This window comes from Crocuta crocuta, unplaced genomic scaffold, assembly GCF_008692635.1.
Source record: "Crocuta crocuta isolate KB4526 unplaced genomic scaffold, BGI_CrCroc_1.0 scaffold31, whole genome shotgun sequence".
Lineage (NCBI taxonomy): Eukaryota > Metazoa > Chordata > Mammalia > Carnivora > Hyaenidae > Crocuta > Crocuta crocuta.
In genome coordinates this window covers 1,804,834-1,822,326 of record NW_027528362.1, presented here as the reverse complement: position 1 = coordinate 1,822,326, position 17,493 = coordinate 1,804,834, and positions in this window count along the sequence as shown.

The window sequence follows — 17,493 nt, the reverse complement described above, 5'->3', positions numbered from 1 at the left end:
GACTGCGCCGTGCGGAAGCCTTGGCTCGCGCTTGGATAAACAACCTCCTCTGCCACCCAACAACACCCGACCCCTCACGCCCCGTCGAACCCCAGGGCCTGCGTATTGGGCATGCGCAGTTCGTCTGCCTGAGCCGGGAACCTGGTCAACTTGAGAATCCCACGCTCGGCATTGGGGCGGAGGCAAGATGATAGCGGGGCCAGAGCAATCGGCAGGCTTTAACGTGAGGCGCAGAGTGAAAAGAAGAAACGGGCAAGGTCTAAAAGGACGTCTTCGTGAGGGGTTTTGCTTGACACCATCCAGCCTCTCAGTACTCCTGAGAGCTTTGCTGTTCCCTTGAATAAACATAAAGAGAGGCCTTTTTAGGAGGAAGCAGGTAAACACAACGAAGTGAAGCTTTGTTTTAAGCACCAGAACACCGAAGAAGNCAGATGTCGAGCTCTTCCCACGCCCTTTCGGCTACGGGCGCCTGGAAAACCGGGAGAACGGAGCTCCAAGCCGCAACAGAAGGCCCAGCGACACCTCATAGCAACAGCTAGCTGGCGCGCCTAGTAGGAAGCTGGGATTCTTTCCAGCCAACCAGATCACGTTTCTCGACCCCCACGGTACCATTCTCGGCCAATAGAGAGCCGCTTCAGGCCACGTGACGCCCACGCGGCAGCCAATGGGGAGAACTCTAGTCGCAGGATCAACCCACTCACCTCCCCGCGCCGGGCCCGGCTGGGCGTTTGTCCGCGAGCACGCTCTGCCAGCCAATCGTAGGTGAGCTCACGAGTGACGGAGGCTCGATCTGAGCCAACCAGGATCCGCGGTTCCTTTGCCACCTAGGGCCCGCGGTATGGAGACGGGCCGCTGTGGGGTCCGGGAGGGGTCGGAGGCCGAGGGGCCGGTCGCCGTGCCCCGTGCTGGCAAGGAGCAAGGTGTGTTGCAGGCGAGAGCGATGAATTCTGCGTTTAAAGTCGTCTCCTTGGCATTCTGCCTAAAGGATGGGCTTGGAACTGGTGCTGAGGGATGTGGGCTGAGTCGTGGGCTGAATCCAGAAAACAGGGACTTTTGTCTTTAGGGTGAGAAATTTTCTGGTACTTGAGGAGACATACTGCAGCAGTTGGCATGGATCTTCCATGCGTGCCTCCTGAAACGTTTTTTGTTTTGTTTTGTTTTGTTTTTTTCCTAACTACTCAGTTTTGAAACTAACCGTTAGGTCTTTTTAGCATTGTACGTTACACTCTCTCATACCCGTAATGTTAAATTTAGGAGAAGTTATATTCCCAAATACTCCTGGATTATATTTTGTAATAATGGGTTATTGGATTTACTTATTTAAACTATGCCCTTCTCCGAGTAGCCTACACCATCCGTTGCCAAATGACATTTCTCGGAGCAATAAATTTCTGCAGTTCTTATGTTTAATCATGGCATACCTCATCGCCCTTTCCCTTCCCCACAAGGTCATCATGTAGAGAGGATTTGGGTCTGAGTGCCTCGAAAAACTAGGTGTTCCTGTACCATCTTTTGTATCGATTATCAAACTACTGCAAAGTGTGGTTAGATTTAGCAGTGTTCTATTGCCCTGTCAGTCCATTATATTAGAATGAAGAACTCAGGTTTATATTATCTTGCTATGTAGTATAACACATACCAAGTTTTGTCTTAAAATTAAGTGAGGGAAAGTGTCCTGTCAAAAAGTGTAATAAATATAACTCAGTCTTTATTTCATGATTACATATCGTCTAAATATGAGAGGTAATATCTGAGCCTATGGAATCAGCAGAGAAAGCAAATTGCAAAAGAACTAAGAATCAGAGAAATGTCTTAAGATCATCGAAACCATAGAGTATTCTAAACTAGTAGTGTGGGAAAGTGAATTAAAATGAAAGGAACTCACATGGATGCATTATATCTGAGCTTTTTGGGCAGGGCTATTTCAAGAAGATGTTGTGCATGAATACAGTGCGCACCTAGCTTTTTGCAAGTCTCATATTTTGTGTGAAACTTGAATGCGTATTTGAGATTACTTTAGCTTAGTAACAGCCACCCTTCTTTTCTGAAGAAAGACAGACTGTCTCTTTAAGATCCAAATTGTGCATCATGGTGATTAGTTCCTAGGCTTTTTGAGAGTTAAATGGAGCTAAGAAGCATCAAACTTTATTTGTATAGAGCATTGCATCCTGTGCAGTACCTTACATTAAAGAAGGGCTGAAAAATAATTTCTTTTGCAAGCAAATAAAGGTCCAGTGGCTTTTCTTTCTTTTCTTCTTTTCTTTTCTTTCCTTTCCTTTTCTTTTCTTTTCCTACCTCCTTCCTTCCTTCCTATTATTTTTTTTTTTTTAGACATTTGCACTAGGATTGTGGATCTAGAATGTAATCTTAAAACAGCTTTTCACTTCCCAGGTTGCTAGACGTTGAGAACCTCTGGGTGGCCGTGCATCTGATAGAAGTTGTCGCACACAAAAAAATAGTGGGCTCCCTAGTCACTCCACTTAGCATAATAAAGAGTAGGAGAGCTTTTTGACATTTTTCAGGCTGTTTTCCTTGACCTTTCATTACTGCTGACTTTTCTTGATAAGGAGAAGTATACAGACTTGCAGCCCTTAGGGTAGTTACACCTCATTTATATTTCTCACATTGATATTTGATATTCATTCTTGATGAATTCATATTCATTTCATACTCATTCTTGATATTTATTCTCAATGTTGCTTTAAAGGCAGGTTTTTGACTACTAAGAGGCAAAAGAAGCATGATAAGTAGGGCACATTTCCTTTCCTGTTCTGTCTTATGTGATGGTACTTACCTAATTTGAGGCTGTATGTGAAATACTGGCTGAAGGATTAGCTGCCATAGGAAAGGATGTCAGAACGTGTAGAGAATTTTGAAGATTTGGTTTGGAGATGGGTATCTGTCTCCTGATTCCTTAGTCATGTTCATTTTTATGCCAGCATGAACTATCTATTCTGACAGTGATTTTAGAAATAAAAGCTTATGTCTCCATTCATTTGTTTGTGGGAAAGACAAAACAAAACTGAGATAAAATGAAATTGAATTTTCTCCAAGAGCTGTAAATCAGCATGGTAGTGAAAACACTATACACTGACACTTTAGGGTCTCTTTAGCTTCAGAAGGACATTGCTGGGAGAAAAAAAAAAAGGAAAAAGAAAAACTTCATTTCTCCCCACTACGTCTGAGAGTTCTCTCCCTATGCCCAGATACCCTCAACTGTCACACTTGTGTTACCATGGAAACCCAGCTTCTTCCTTTGCTTCTGTGAAAGATGTTGGAAAAGGTGGGATGAGGTGGGAGATACTCTGTGTTCTGGGACTTTCTGACTTGAGCAAGAAGCAAGTATGCAAAGAATTTAATATAAACAAGTTGGAAGAGGACATCTGCAATCTTAGCGGTACTTCTTGTCTATAAAACCCCAACGCCTATTGCTTCCTATTAAAACCTGCATATATGTGACTAACCATAAAGGGGAAGGGCAAGTCAAGTACATTTAGCACCTGGGAAATGCTGCTGGCAGTTATAAAGAGAGCAGAAGACATTTTCTTGGTCTCTGAGGCTCTGAATATAGTTGGGAGACAGAAGTATATATCAACAGTGGAAAGGAAGGAGCAAAAACAAAAATTGTTTCTTTTTTGAAAATGTGATAGGTTTCAGTGGGTTTGGAAAAGAATTGAAGGCCGAAATTAAGTGAGGATGTAAACAAGTCAATGAAAGAATCCTTTTGGTTGAGAAAGTGTTTCTGAAGGAAATGGCTTAATGATTAAGATATAAGAAATAAAAAGGAAAAGCCTGAAGAATCTTAAAAGCTTAAATGTTTGGAGGAAAATAGAGCCTCACTGCGGTTTATTTAACATGGCCAAAGAGTAAACACAATGTTGCTCTCATCCCCAGCAGTTTCCCTTTCTTTTGGCTGAAAAGTATGGGACAAAACAGGATTGATCATTAATGGCAGTCCTTTCGTCTCTAACCCATAGTCCAGAAGTAGGCACGTGACTCAGTTCTCGTCATTAGAACAGGAAGAAGCCACGGGGGCTGGGGGGTTCCTGGGATTCTGATAAGAATGAGGAGATACCCCTATTATTTTGATGTCCCTTCCCTTGCTTCCTGCCTTGCACATTGAAATAAGAGAATGTGGCCACCATCTTTGGGCAATGATGCCTCATGGCTGAGGTTGAAAATCAGCGAGCTCTGGGTAGCTAGGAAGGTTGGAAGGAACCCAGGCCCTGAAAGACAACATTGAACTGTCATGTCAAAACTGGAAATGCCCACCTTTGAACTTATTAACTAAGTAAACAGCTAGCCTCGTTTGGTTTAAGTCTGTGTTAGTTAAAGTCTGTTATGTCTTCTCCATCTTGGAGTCAAATATGTCCCAACTGTTACAGGAAGTGTGAGAGTTTGAAGACAAAATGGTATTTAAAAAAAATCAGCAAGCACTTGTGAGCACTTTCATTCTATATATATCCTGAATGGTATTTCAAAGACATTAGACATTAATTGAGCACTTACTGTATATATTTTGTAGGCTCTGGGGATACAAAAATAGACAACTAGCCAAATGAACTTGTAGTTATAGACATTATAAACAGAAGAGACTGATATTAAATAATTGCACACTTACATTTATTATATATTATTATATTATATATATGTAATATATATAATATAATAATAGCTTATGATTCATGCTAATAAGAAAAAATTAGAGATTGCAAGGATGTAATAATATAAACAAAATATTACAAAATATATAACCACATAACAGTAAAATTATAAAAACAAACACTTTCAAGGACATGATAATATTATGTATAGTTTATACATGAATTCTTAGCGGTCAAGAAAAGCAGGGAAGAAACTGCAGTGGCTTAGTGAAAGAAAGCTGTCTGAAGGAAATTAATTTCGAGCCGGGTTTTGATGGAAGTAGCCAAAGAATAGACAAGATGGGGCAGAACGGAGCACTCTAGGTGCAAGGCGCTGTGAACAAAGGAAGAAAGCAGGAATGATGTAGGAGTAAAATAAGGAAAGTACGGAATCACTGGATTCCTTAATTCCTGTGGCAATGCCATTCTAGGGACAGCTATTGGGGGAAAAATCAGAAGCTAGGAGTCTCAAGACAAGATTACAAAAGGTGTAAAAATAATGCAGGAAAAAATAATACAGGTGAAAAAATAGAAAGAGTACAGGGATACGTTCGAAGAAGTTATGGCATTATTCAAAATGATGAATAATTTATAATGTGGGCATCATTAAAGAATTGTCGTAAGAAGTAATTACGGACTTGAGGGCATCAAGAAGGTGGAATTCAAACTTTCACAAATGGAAGTAGAAAGAAAAATGAGGAGTAGCAAAAACTGGAGACAGGCAGCATCACGGTTTTTGCTTATGGTTATTTTTTCACAGTAGCTGTTACTGACGTGCTTTATATAAAAATGAATGGAATTTGATTGAAAAGAAAAATTTCAATAGGCCAGTAATATATAAAGATAGTCTTTTAGGTAAATAATGTAATTTAAAATGTTTTTCCTGGAATGCCTTTTTGTACCCTACCATAGAATAATCTTTTCAATAAAAAAGCTGTAAGGGATCGGGGCGCCTGGGTGGCTCAGCTGGTTAAGCAGCCGACTTCAGCATGATATCACGGTCTGTGAGTTCGAGCCCTGCATAGGGCTTTGTGTTGACATCTCAGAGCCTGGAGCCTGCTTTGGATTCTGTGTCTTCCTCTCTCTGCCCTTCCCCTGCTCGTACTCTGTCTCTCTCTCTCTCAAAAATAAATAAACATTAAAAAAACAAAAAGAAGCTTTAAGGAATAATAAGTTACAGATTATTGACATATAATGGAAATTAAAAAAAAAAAAGCATTGGTGTGCCAAATGTAATACTATAGGAACAATAATAAATACTTGTTACAAAAATCAGAAGCTTGACTAATTTTCTGTGGTTTCTGGTCAAAATGGTTGTAGTAATTTTTCTAAGGCTATTTTCTGTACAAATAAAAGAATATTTCTTAAAAATTAGGCTATGGTAGGGATATGAACGTATCTTGATATTGTTTATTATAATGTAATTAATAATGGATGTGCTTTACATTTTTTAGAGCCCTTTCCTACATGTCCAAGACGCTTTTCATTTTTTAATAAAGAATAAAAATAATTAGGAGCCATTATACAAATTGTGACTCAAAGATGCTGAACTAACATTATTACTGCTGCTTCCTGCAAAGTCATGGAAGCAATATAGAGGTCACAACACCCTCAAGAGAAGAAAACTAAGAGAAAACCTTGGTAATGAGAGGATTTGAGGGAACTGCTTTGTCAGGGGACTGGGAGAAGAGAGTGGTGGTGGTTTAGGCGGACAGTAATGAGCAGTCAGCCACCCTGCAGGAGAGTCAAATAGGAAAAGAAGCATTACACATGTGCTTGTGCTTCTCGCTCACCATCGCCTTGGGAAAATCAGTGTCCAGCCCAACACGTGTGGTGACTCAGAGCTCTGGTCCAAGTGGACTCAAGGGGAAAATCAAGGCCACACAGAAGCCCTGTGCTTGCCAGGAGCCAAGAAACCCTTAGGTCCTAACCAACTTAGAGCATTTGCCCACCCACACTTTCTGCTGTTCCTTCCCTGGACTCATGCGTTGCACCCTCAGGACTGTTCTCTCCTCTCAGGGGAAGCAGAAGATGAACTTTGGACCTAAAGACTGATTGGCTCTGATTTGCTTGGACTTGGGGTTCTCTGTTCTAGAGCTTATTAAGTGACTCAGAATGGGCTCTGGAAAGGTGATCAACCATTTGGTTTACCTGGACTGTCCTAGTTTAGTCCAGCACCCTGCAAACCCCCCTCAGCCCTAGTGGGTCACCCTATGTCCATCCTCATATGCTTTTGCAGAGGAAAATGAATGCCCCTGACAAGATATTTTGGGAAATATAACTATTTCAAAAGAGAAAAAGATTATAGATTCCACCAGAAGCATAAACATTAGAATGGACCAAGCATTTAAAAATTAACCCAGTAAACATGCTAAAAAAGACAAGGGATAATGGTAGACTTATGAAAACAAAGACACATAAAAGGAACCAAGTGGACATACTACAAATGGAATATAAAGTAGCTGAAATAAAGAGCAAGAGAGAGGATAAGATGGCAGAAGGGACACCATTAAGGAACACAGGAATGAACTGGAAACCCAAATTGAGGTCATCTCACAGAAGGAGAAACGGAAGTTCAAAGAAACAGATAAAAGAACAATCAAGATATATGTAAAACAGAAGTGGCAGCATATAAATGATAAGAAGCCCTGCCCCCCCAATGACTTCTTAGAGAAATGCTGTGTGAAATTGCCCATGAATGAATGGATGGGTAAAGAAATAAAACACCTCAGGTTGATGTTTCAGCCTGGAGTTTCAAAGGAAAGTGATCTAGAAAACCTACACCTGCGCATATTGTAATGAAATTTGGGATATCCAAGACAGAAAAGTTTTAAAATTTTAACAGTATGAAAGATTAACATCAGATTAAACATCAGACTTCTTAATAGCACATTAGAAGCAAAATGAGCAGTGGAGTAAAATTTTTAAAATATTGAAGGAAGAAGAACTAGAAGCTGAAGTTTAATATTCAGCCAAAGTGAAATTCAGGTATAAGAATAAGATACTAATATTCATAGGCATAGAAGGACTCAGAATCTCAGAATATTGCCACACAGAGGCCCATGTTGAAAACAGTGGATAAATCCCATCTTATAGTACATCTTTCTCTCACAATTACTGATAACTCAAGCAGACAAAAACTACAGGGATACTGAAGATGTGAATTAACAAAATTGGACTAGCAGACATATAGAGAAAAATGTAACCTATGATTAGAGCATACATATTTATTTCTGAGCACATACAGAACATTTGCGAAAATTGATCATATGCTGGATCATAAGGAAATCTCAGTACACTTAATAAGAATAGACACCATTCGGGGCGCCTGGGTGGCTCAGTTGGTTAAGCATCCAACTTCGGCTCAGGTCATGAGCTCACGGTTCGTGGGTTTGAGCCCCGCATCGGGCTCTGTGCTGACAGCTAGCTCGGAGCTGGGAGCCTGTTTCAGATTCTGTGTCTCCTTCTCTCTCTTACCCCCCACCCCCATGCTCTCTCTCTCCCAGAAATAAGGAAAAATTAAAAAAAAAAAAAAAAAGAATAGATACCATTTGGGGGCACCTGGGTTTTGCAGTCGGTTAAGCGTCCAACTTTGGCTTAGGTCATGATCTCTCAGTCTGTGAGTTTCAGCCCTGTGTCGGGCTCTGTGCTGACAGCTTAGAGCCTGGAGCCTGCCTCAAATTCTCTCTCTGCCCCTCCTCCTGCTCACAGAGACTTTCTCTCTCTCTCAAAAATAAATAAACATTGAAAATTATTTAAAAAGATATCATTCAGACTCTGAATTCATAATTACATTAGAACTTTAAAACTAACAAGACAAATGAAGAACCATATATTCAGAAATTTAAAAACTCATAATGCTAAATAAGTCATGGGTTAAAGAAGACATTTAAAAGCACTTGGAGCCTAGTGATAATGAAAATACCATCTATCAAAACTTGCGAGATAACAGCAAAGTGGTTCCTTGGTGGAAATGTATAGCTTTAATGTGTATACTACAAAAGAGAATGTAGGAAAATCCTGAACTTACCTTCTCTCATGGACACACTGAGTCTATAGCTACATGCAGAACAATTCTCTCTTAAAAAAGTCTAAAGGCTGGCTGAGTGATGACTACAAATTGGGCAAATGAGAAGAAAGCCACACTGAAATGAGTAGAAGAGGCTGGAGCACAATCCCTCTAGTAAGCCACATACCTGGCACAGTGTCCCACAGTAGGAGGAAACTCAAAATCCAGAGCTTTTTCCTAAGTATTGAGGGGTTCAAAGCCCACATAAGAAAATGAAAACATTAACTCGAAAAGATATCTGCACTCCCATATTCATTGCAGCATTATTTATAATAGCCAAGACATGGATACAAGTGTCCATCAATGGATGAATGGTTAAGAAAATTGTAGCATGTATATGCAGTAGTGGAATATTATTCACCCATCAACAAGAATAAAATCTGGCCATTTGTGACAATATGGATGGACTTTGAGGGTATTAAGTCAGTGAAAGACAAATAGCATACAATCTCTCCTATATGTAGAGCTTAAAAAAAAATTTTAAAAAAAGCTCACAGATGCAAAGAACAGATTAGTGGGTGCTAGAGGTGGTTAATTGGGATGTAGGAGAATTGGGTGAACTGTTTTTGTTTTAGTTTAAGTAAATTGAATTTTTATTTCTTTTGTTATTTAAGTTTATTTATTTTGAGAGAGAGACAGAGACAGAGCAAGTGCGAGTGAGAGGGGCCAGAGAGAGAGAATCCCAAGCAGGTCAGTTTGATCCAGATGCAGGGTTTGAACTAACAAACCATGGCCTGATCTGAAATCAAGAGTTGAATGCCCAACTGACTGAGCCACCCAGACACCCCTAAATAAATTGAATTTTTTAAAAAAGAAAGGCATCCTACAATTTACCTGACCAGTGCTTCTCAAAAGTAAGAAAAGCCTGAAAAACTCTCACACCCAAGATAAACCTAAAGAGACACGGAAACTAACTAAATGTGATTTAACATCCTGGATTGGACTTCTGGAACAAAACAAGGACATTAGGTAAAAACTAAGGTAATCTAAGTAAACTGTGAATTTTAATTATTGGCAATGTGTAACAAAAAAGGAAACCCTTAGGTTTTTAAAAACTAAATTCCAAAATAAAATGCAGTATGTAGCAAAAAATCAAACAGATAAAATTAATATTTAAAGTGCATCTTACTTAATCCTATATATTAAAATATTATTATTTCAGTGTATAATCAGGACAAAATTATTGAGAAACTTTACCTTTTTTCATACGAAACCTTTGAAGTCTGGTGTGTATTTTATACCTACATCCAGACTGGACACATTTCAGGTAATCAATAGCCATATGTGGTTAGTTTCTATTACATTGGTGATAGATGGTGAATTGTTCAGGGGAGCGATGGAGATATGATTTGAGATGCTGCTTTCTAGATATTGACAGGACTAGATGATGGTTTGGATGAAGAGGTGATGGGAAAGAAGAGCTTTGGCCTGAACATATTAGACTGTGTGTGGTCTGTGTGTTTGGGTCAGATTTTCAGAGTGTCTTCGCTTGGAATTCTTCAGACTTTTATTTCACTGGTTCGTTACCATTTCCCAGGTTTCTCTTCAAATATCATTTCTTCGGAAACACCTTCCCGAACCACACAATCTGGAGTAATCCCTCCTTCAGGACACTGTGTTATATTACTGCTTAGTTTTTTATACACTCATCATCACTCCCCGAAATTATCATTTTGATTATTTGTTAATTGTCTGTCTACCCCACCAGAATGTAAGGTCTTGGTCTCTCTTGTTCCTTTTAATTCTCAATACTTCAGTCAGTTCCTTGTACAAAGCAAATGCTTAATACATATCTCTTAAATAACTGAAAGGAATTTAGGTAAACAAATTATAATTCTTGCCAAAAACTTAGAAGATCAAATATTTGAATATCAATACTTCAAAAGTCAAGAGAGAATTAAAAAGATACCTATGCTGGGGCACCTGAGTGGCTCAGTCATTTAGGCATCGAACTCTTGATTTTGGCCAGGTCATGATCTCACAGTCGTAAGATTGCACCCTGAGTCTGGCTTCATGCTGGGTGTGAAACCTGCTTAATATTCTCTCTACCCTTCCCCTTGTACAAGTGCATTCTCTCCCTCCCTCTCTCCCCCCCCCCCAAAGATACTGTGTTACAAAAAAACCAAATTCTTACAACTCACATTATGCTATTTAGTTTTCTAATAGTAGCATTCAAGGGATAATTCTAGACCACTAACTATGAGCAAGGCACTATGTTAGGAATAAAAGTGACTTCCTCCTCATCAGATAGATAGGTGGATAGATGGATGGATGGATGAATGGATGGATAGATAGATAGATAGATAGATAATTAGACCAAGCATAATGTGAAAGACTGGATTTCACTTTGAAAAAGTGGCTTACAGAAGTGTAGGTGCAACATTATTTAGGATACATCTTCATGTATGGCCTATTCTCTAATATTTTTTCTTCTGGTTTATGTTTAGGTTGTAAATTTTATAATCCTTATCATCCTTTTGTGGTTAACCTAATAACTTTGAATGAGAACATAATTTTCCAAAATAACTTTTCCCATTTGAAGTGAGGGCAAGCTCTAGTAGTTTCTTGTGGGGTTTACACTCTTCTATCTTTTTACACTGTGGGACCGATGTCTTCTTTTCAGCCTGTATAGTTGCATATGCTAGAAATTGAATTTACTGCTTATTTCTTCTGACCCATGCTGTAATCCTGAGCAAACTTCTCTCTTAACACCGATGGCACATTGCCGTGCTGTCTTCTCTGCTAACTGAAGATAGGAGCAGTGTTTTGTTCATTTGGGTTTTAGCAGCCCACGGCACGTTGTATAAAACATTGTGGGAAATCATAAAACATCTGTAAATAGGTATACAAGTGAATGGACTTATAACTTTGCTTCTAAAGACCCTGTAACACCGAGAAGGTGAAAACAAGGAAAGAGAATGGGATGTTTCTCAACATCAAGGAGAAAGAGATATAATTATTTCTCTAAAACTGGCTTTATATTCCCCAAAGAAACTTCTAGCTCAAAAATAGTAGGTCTGCAGTAGGCAAGGTAGGTGGCCATGTATGGGCTTTAGATGTGCCAGGAATGGTTTGGAAAGTCAGCTTTTCTATTTACTGACTGCTGTCTGAAATTTTGTACCTATGATTTTAGTCTTTTAACGTGAAAGCTGTTTTTTTCCAGTTAAAATGTAAGTGGGAGCTAGGCAGTTAAATTGTACTATCTTTCTATAAACGTTGGGGCATTCAGCTATGCTTACCTCTCAAGAAGAGGAAACAAGGGAAATAAAATAGAAGAAAATGTGTTAAATGGCACAAGTGTGTGTCGAGAGTGAGCATAAGCTGGCCATGGGGACCCATTATATTTTGTGCCATACAGTAATTTTTTTTTAATGATAAGGTTAATCTCTTCACACGGTGTAACATGACTAATAACCTTCACAGTTCCTAGATTCCTAGATGTGATTCAAATCCTATCTTATTTTCTTGTGATGACAAGAATTTTCCAGGCCTTGGAAGTGTATCCCTCATCTCTTTCCATCAATTTCTCCTGCTTCTCACACTGTTACACTCAACAGTGATTTGGGGCGCCCTGGGGAAGCCAGCGCAGTCGCAGCTGAGGGCCTATCCAATTGTTCTTCTCAGCAACCAGCCGGTTACTTTGTCAAGGAGACTTATCCATCCTACTTTCCAGGGCGATCTCCTCAAAACTCAGCTTCTGGCTCTTACAGAACAGCACCTCCTCTTTTATTATTGTCTAGTTAATGCTTCTCACACAGCTTCACAAAATATTAGCACTTAATGAGTAATTAACCACATGGAAACGGCCGCGCTAGCAGAGAAGAAGAAATCTTGTTTACTTAATCAAAGCACTACCTCTGTGCAAATGGCACTGATGGCAAAATTGATTCCAGTTTACATCTGAAGAAGAGAAGCTGAGGGAGACATTTCAGAGATATTTAGCCTTTTTATTTTCCTTGGCACGCCAGGTAGTTGAACAGAGTTAAACTATTCCATCACACAACTTGCCTTGACTTCATTCTGTTGGGGACTGTTCTCTGGTATTTATTTTTTTAAAGCAGAATTATTAGTTTATTTTCTACTTTCTCAATAAAGTACTCTTTTTTTTAATTTTAAAAATTTTTTATGGTCAATATGGTAAGTTTAATTTTTTTCTTTACAAATAGTTTATTGTCAAATTAGTTTCCACATAACACCCAGTGCTCATCCCCACAAGTGTCCTCCTCCATGCCCATCCCCCCCCCATCAGTCCTCAGTTTGTTTCTCAGCATTCAAGAGTCTCTCATGGTTTGCCTCTCTCCCTTTCCCCCACCATTTCCCCCCTTCTTCTCCCCCTTGTGCCTCAGTTAAGTTCCTCCTAATCCTCCTATACGTGCAAACATGTGATATTTGTCCTTCTCTGCCTGACTTATTTCGCTCAGCATAACACCCTCAAGGTCCATGCATGTTGCTACACAGTGAAGAAATGGGCAGAAGATATGAACAGACACTTCTCCAAAGACGGCATCCAGATGGCCAACAGACACATGAAACGATGCTCAGCATCCCTCCTCATCAGGGAAATCCAAATCAAAACCACACTGAGATACCACCTCACGCCAGTCAGAGTGGCTAAAATGAGCAAATCAGAGAACTCTAGATGCTGGCGAGGATGTGGAGAAACGGGCACCCTCCTACACTGTTGGTGGGAATGTAAACTGGTACAGCCCCTCTGGAAAACAGTGTGGAGGTTCCTCAGGAAACTAACAATAGAACTCCCCTATGACCCAGCAATAGCACTGCTAGGAATTTACCCAAGGGATACAGAAATGCTGATGCATAGGAGCACATGTACCCCAATGTTCATAGCAGCACTCTCCACAATAGCTAAAACATGGAAAGAGCCTAAGTGTCCATCAACAGATGAATGGATCAAGAAGATGTGGTTTATCTATACCATGGAATACTACATGGCAATGAGAAACAATGGTATTTTTTTTTTAATGAAGACGTTGGCTATTTCCCATGCAAACTACTGTTGTTTCTAATGAAAAGATGCCACAACATATGTAAATTATCTCAAAAAATACTAATCTGTCCACATAATTAGGTTTTAGGAACAGCAAGCAGCTCCAAGACTACAACGGAACATGTCAGTTCTGCACTAGCTACTGACAAAGTCAAAGGACCTAAAACAGGCAGCTTGTGGTGCACTAAGGTTATGATCATGGTGCTCAAAAGAAAGCAATCCAAGTAAAATTATTGAGAGAGGAGACCAATCAATAGCATATGTTTACTAAGGTTTTACACTGAAAATGCAAAGTTCCAGGGGCCCAATGCTGCCTGTGTTAGGGCTGTAGATTGTCTGAAGTCTGGAGTTCTTCTATCTGGATCTGTGACTAATAGAGTCAGGGAAGGGCTGAGGCTGAGTAAGATGCTTCACCATAGCTGGGTGAATGACCTGTGCATGGGATTGGGCCTGTTTATAGTATCCCTCAAGCACTGGCCCTCCAAAAGCAGAAGTAAAGAGCACTAAGTCATGCAGGTGACTAGCTGTCCATCCAGATATCTATCATCAACTTGGTTTTATTTGTTTATTTATTTTTACACTGTGGGGTTCCAGAAAGGACTAAAGTATATTTCGTAAATATATATGATAGCCTAAATAAAAATTAACTACAATGATACATTTCTAATTTTAAGAGTTAAATCAGATCTTTCCAAGAAACTTTACATTATCTGTCCAAAAAGAGTATGTATAGAAACTGTATTTCACATTGAAGTNGTATGCCCAGACCCACCCAAGTCTCACTAGTTAAGAATATGGGTGACACAGGGGTGGGCTTATGTTTTTTGAGAATTGCGTATTTGACAAAATATTTTAGATGATTCTGACATGCCCCTTTGTTGAATATCAATGTGACATATTAATTCTGTATTTTCTGAAGTAAAAGTCATACTTAGAGTAAGTGATGATCTTGAAATTACTACTGAGGGTATTGAATAACCAGATTACTTACCTCAAGTCCAGAACCTTGTTGAAATTTCACTTCCTCATGTGACCCTGATATTAGAATTAATCTCTCTTTTCCCATTCCCCAAACACTTCATATTTCTCCTGTTTACTGCAGTTTCTCGTTTTGTGTTAATTTTACCTCCAACTGTCATGTGGACTCATGGATTTTTGGGCCAGTGGGGGAGAAGGATGGAGAAGGTACATTTCTGCCTCTCCCCCCCACATCTCTTCATCCCTATAATGCTTTGGCTAGTCAATAGTACGTATTTAATACATGTTGATTGAATTAAACATGAAATGATATTAAAATTATGATAAAATCCCAAATTATTGAAGTATTATATTGCCATCTCTATAAAGAGGTGTTATTTCTACTTTCATAGTACTTAAAAATCAATGGTGTTTTATAACTAAGCAAAGCCAACTAAAATCGTAACAAAACACGTCTTCAAAAAGAGTTGGCTTTTCTTTGGCTCAATTCACAAGACTGACAACTAAGTCACAGCCTTTAGGTAATTACTTGTTAATTTTCAAGCCAAATCTTATATTAAAACATAAACTCTGGATTTGACAAAATAGTGGAAAATACAGAAAAGTGCCCATTTAATTCTGTATTTTCTGAAGTAAAGGTTAGAGTAAGTGATGATCTTGAAAATTACTACTGAGGATATTGAATAACCAGATTACTTACCTCAAGTCTAGAACCTAGTTTAAATTTCATTCTTTTCTTTTAATTTTAAATGTTTATTTTTGAGAGACAGTGAGAGAGAGACAGAGAGAGAGAGAGCGTACACGCATGAGCAGGGGAGGGGCAGAGAGAGAGAGAGAGGAAGACACAGAATCTGAAGCAGGCTCCAGGCTCTGAGCTGTCAGCACAGAGCCCGACGTGGGGCTCGAACCCATGAACTGTGTGATCATGACCTGAGCCAAAGTCGGGTGCTCAACCGACTGAGCCACGCAGGCATCCCTTAAATTTCATTCTTAAAAGAAATCACATCAAGCTCTACTTCAATAAAAAAAATCACCAGTAAGACAATTGTAATTGGGTAAAAACACAAACAATTATAAAACAAATCACAAAGGCAAATGAGCTTCAAATGATATGACACGTCAAGCTTTAAAAATTAGGTTAATTTATAAGAACTCAAGCCCTTGGTGGAGCTTTGTCTGTGTCCCCTTAAAATTTCAGGAGCTTTTCATGTTGGTTGGAAATCAAGGATGTCTGAATGGCCAGACTGGAGAAGCTACCTAACTATATATCTATTATGTCTTCAACCCTTTATCAAAAAGACCCTCTCCTCCCTGCCAGCCTAAGTTCTGGGGTAAACAGGAGAGGAAAACTCAGAGATGGTGGGAGGCACAGGAATTTCATGGGGGCTCAGGCAAGAGTAGCCAGATGACGACAGACAGGGTAAAGAATAATGAGCACCACCNCGAGATCATGACCTGAGCGAAAGTCGGACGCTTAACCGACTGAGCCACCCAGGCGCCCCGTGGAGGCGCCTCCTTGTACTGACTCTCAGGAATCACGCGAGCTGATCTTCTGTACGGAAGAGCCAGAGCACAGCTGAGTGTGCTAAAATGGCATTACTTTCTACTCACAACCAGATGCTTTTCTGTGCCCATTTATGACCAACTTATTTCCAAATGTATTTGGGACAAATAAAAAAATAGTCTTCCTTGGTACTAGAGAAATGCCTGAGTTACCTAGTTAAAATGCACACAACCATTTTATCCCCATTCGTAGGTTTCTTTGGGAATGTTTGCTCAAGTCAGGCTCCGAGGACCCGCATTTGTATTTATTTATTTAGATTCTCTTTGTTCACAGCTCACTGGTACCTGATGCCCTGCTCATGGGCCAGTCAGATTTGCTTCCTCCTGGGAATTTAGAATTGGAATCTAGAGGCTGTGTACTTGAACTAGGAAGTAATAGAAAGCTAAAATGAGGACGCCTTTTGGGGGGCTCTGTGTACAAAGAAATCAGCAGAGAATGCTAATATACAGAGGAAAGCCATAGAAGGAAGCAGATTCATGTAGAAAAGCACGGGTGACCCACTTTGTTGCAGAGGATAGAGCTCACTTAGCTACTGAGAGCTTTCCACCTTATGAAATCTGATCACATCTTCCACCACTGATGTGTCTGAGGCCTCTCCCACTCCAACCTTATGCTAAATTTTTCTTTAAGAAAAATTTTCTTTACTTTAAGAAAAATTTTAACACCAGTGGATTTTTATTACTTACAAATATTCCTGACAAAGACAAGCTTATTCCACTAGGCTGCGTTCCTGTAAACCTCTGTGGGGCTTACAATGGCAATGAACAGCTTTCTGCTGTCAGTTTGTCGGAATCAATTATATGTCACAGCCCAAGTGTTGTTTAGAACTTAACTGTGCTCATGACAGTGACTTTAGGAGTTGCTGCCTGACCGTTAGTTAGAGGGTCCTGCTATAATCCCTGGGGGATAGCCTGTGTCCTTCCTGTGATGATGGAAACATTGTCCCTCATGCGTGTTACTTTTTGCATCAATAACAAAATGCACCACAGAAACTGCAGGCAATAACCAAGTCACACATTGTGAGGCCTGGGATGCAGCTTATCTTTCATACCTGGGTAGCCGGGCCCCCGAGAGTGGGCAGCCCAGGAGGCTTTGAGTGTTTCCTGCAGCTATTCATGGAGGACGGGGTGTTTTGCTTCAGCTTACCATTTCTGTTGTTATGTGGGTGACGTCCTTGTCTCCTGGAGAGACTAAAAATTAATATGAAATCATCTAGTTCCTCCGTAAGACA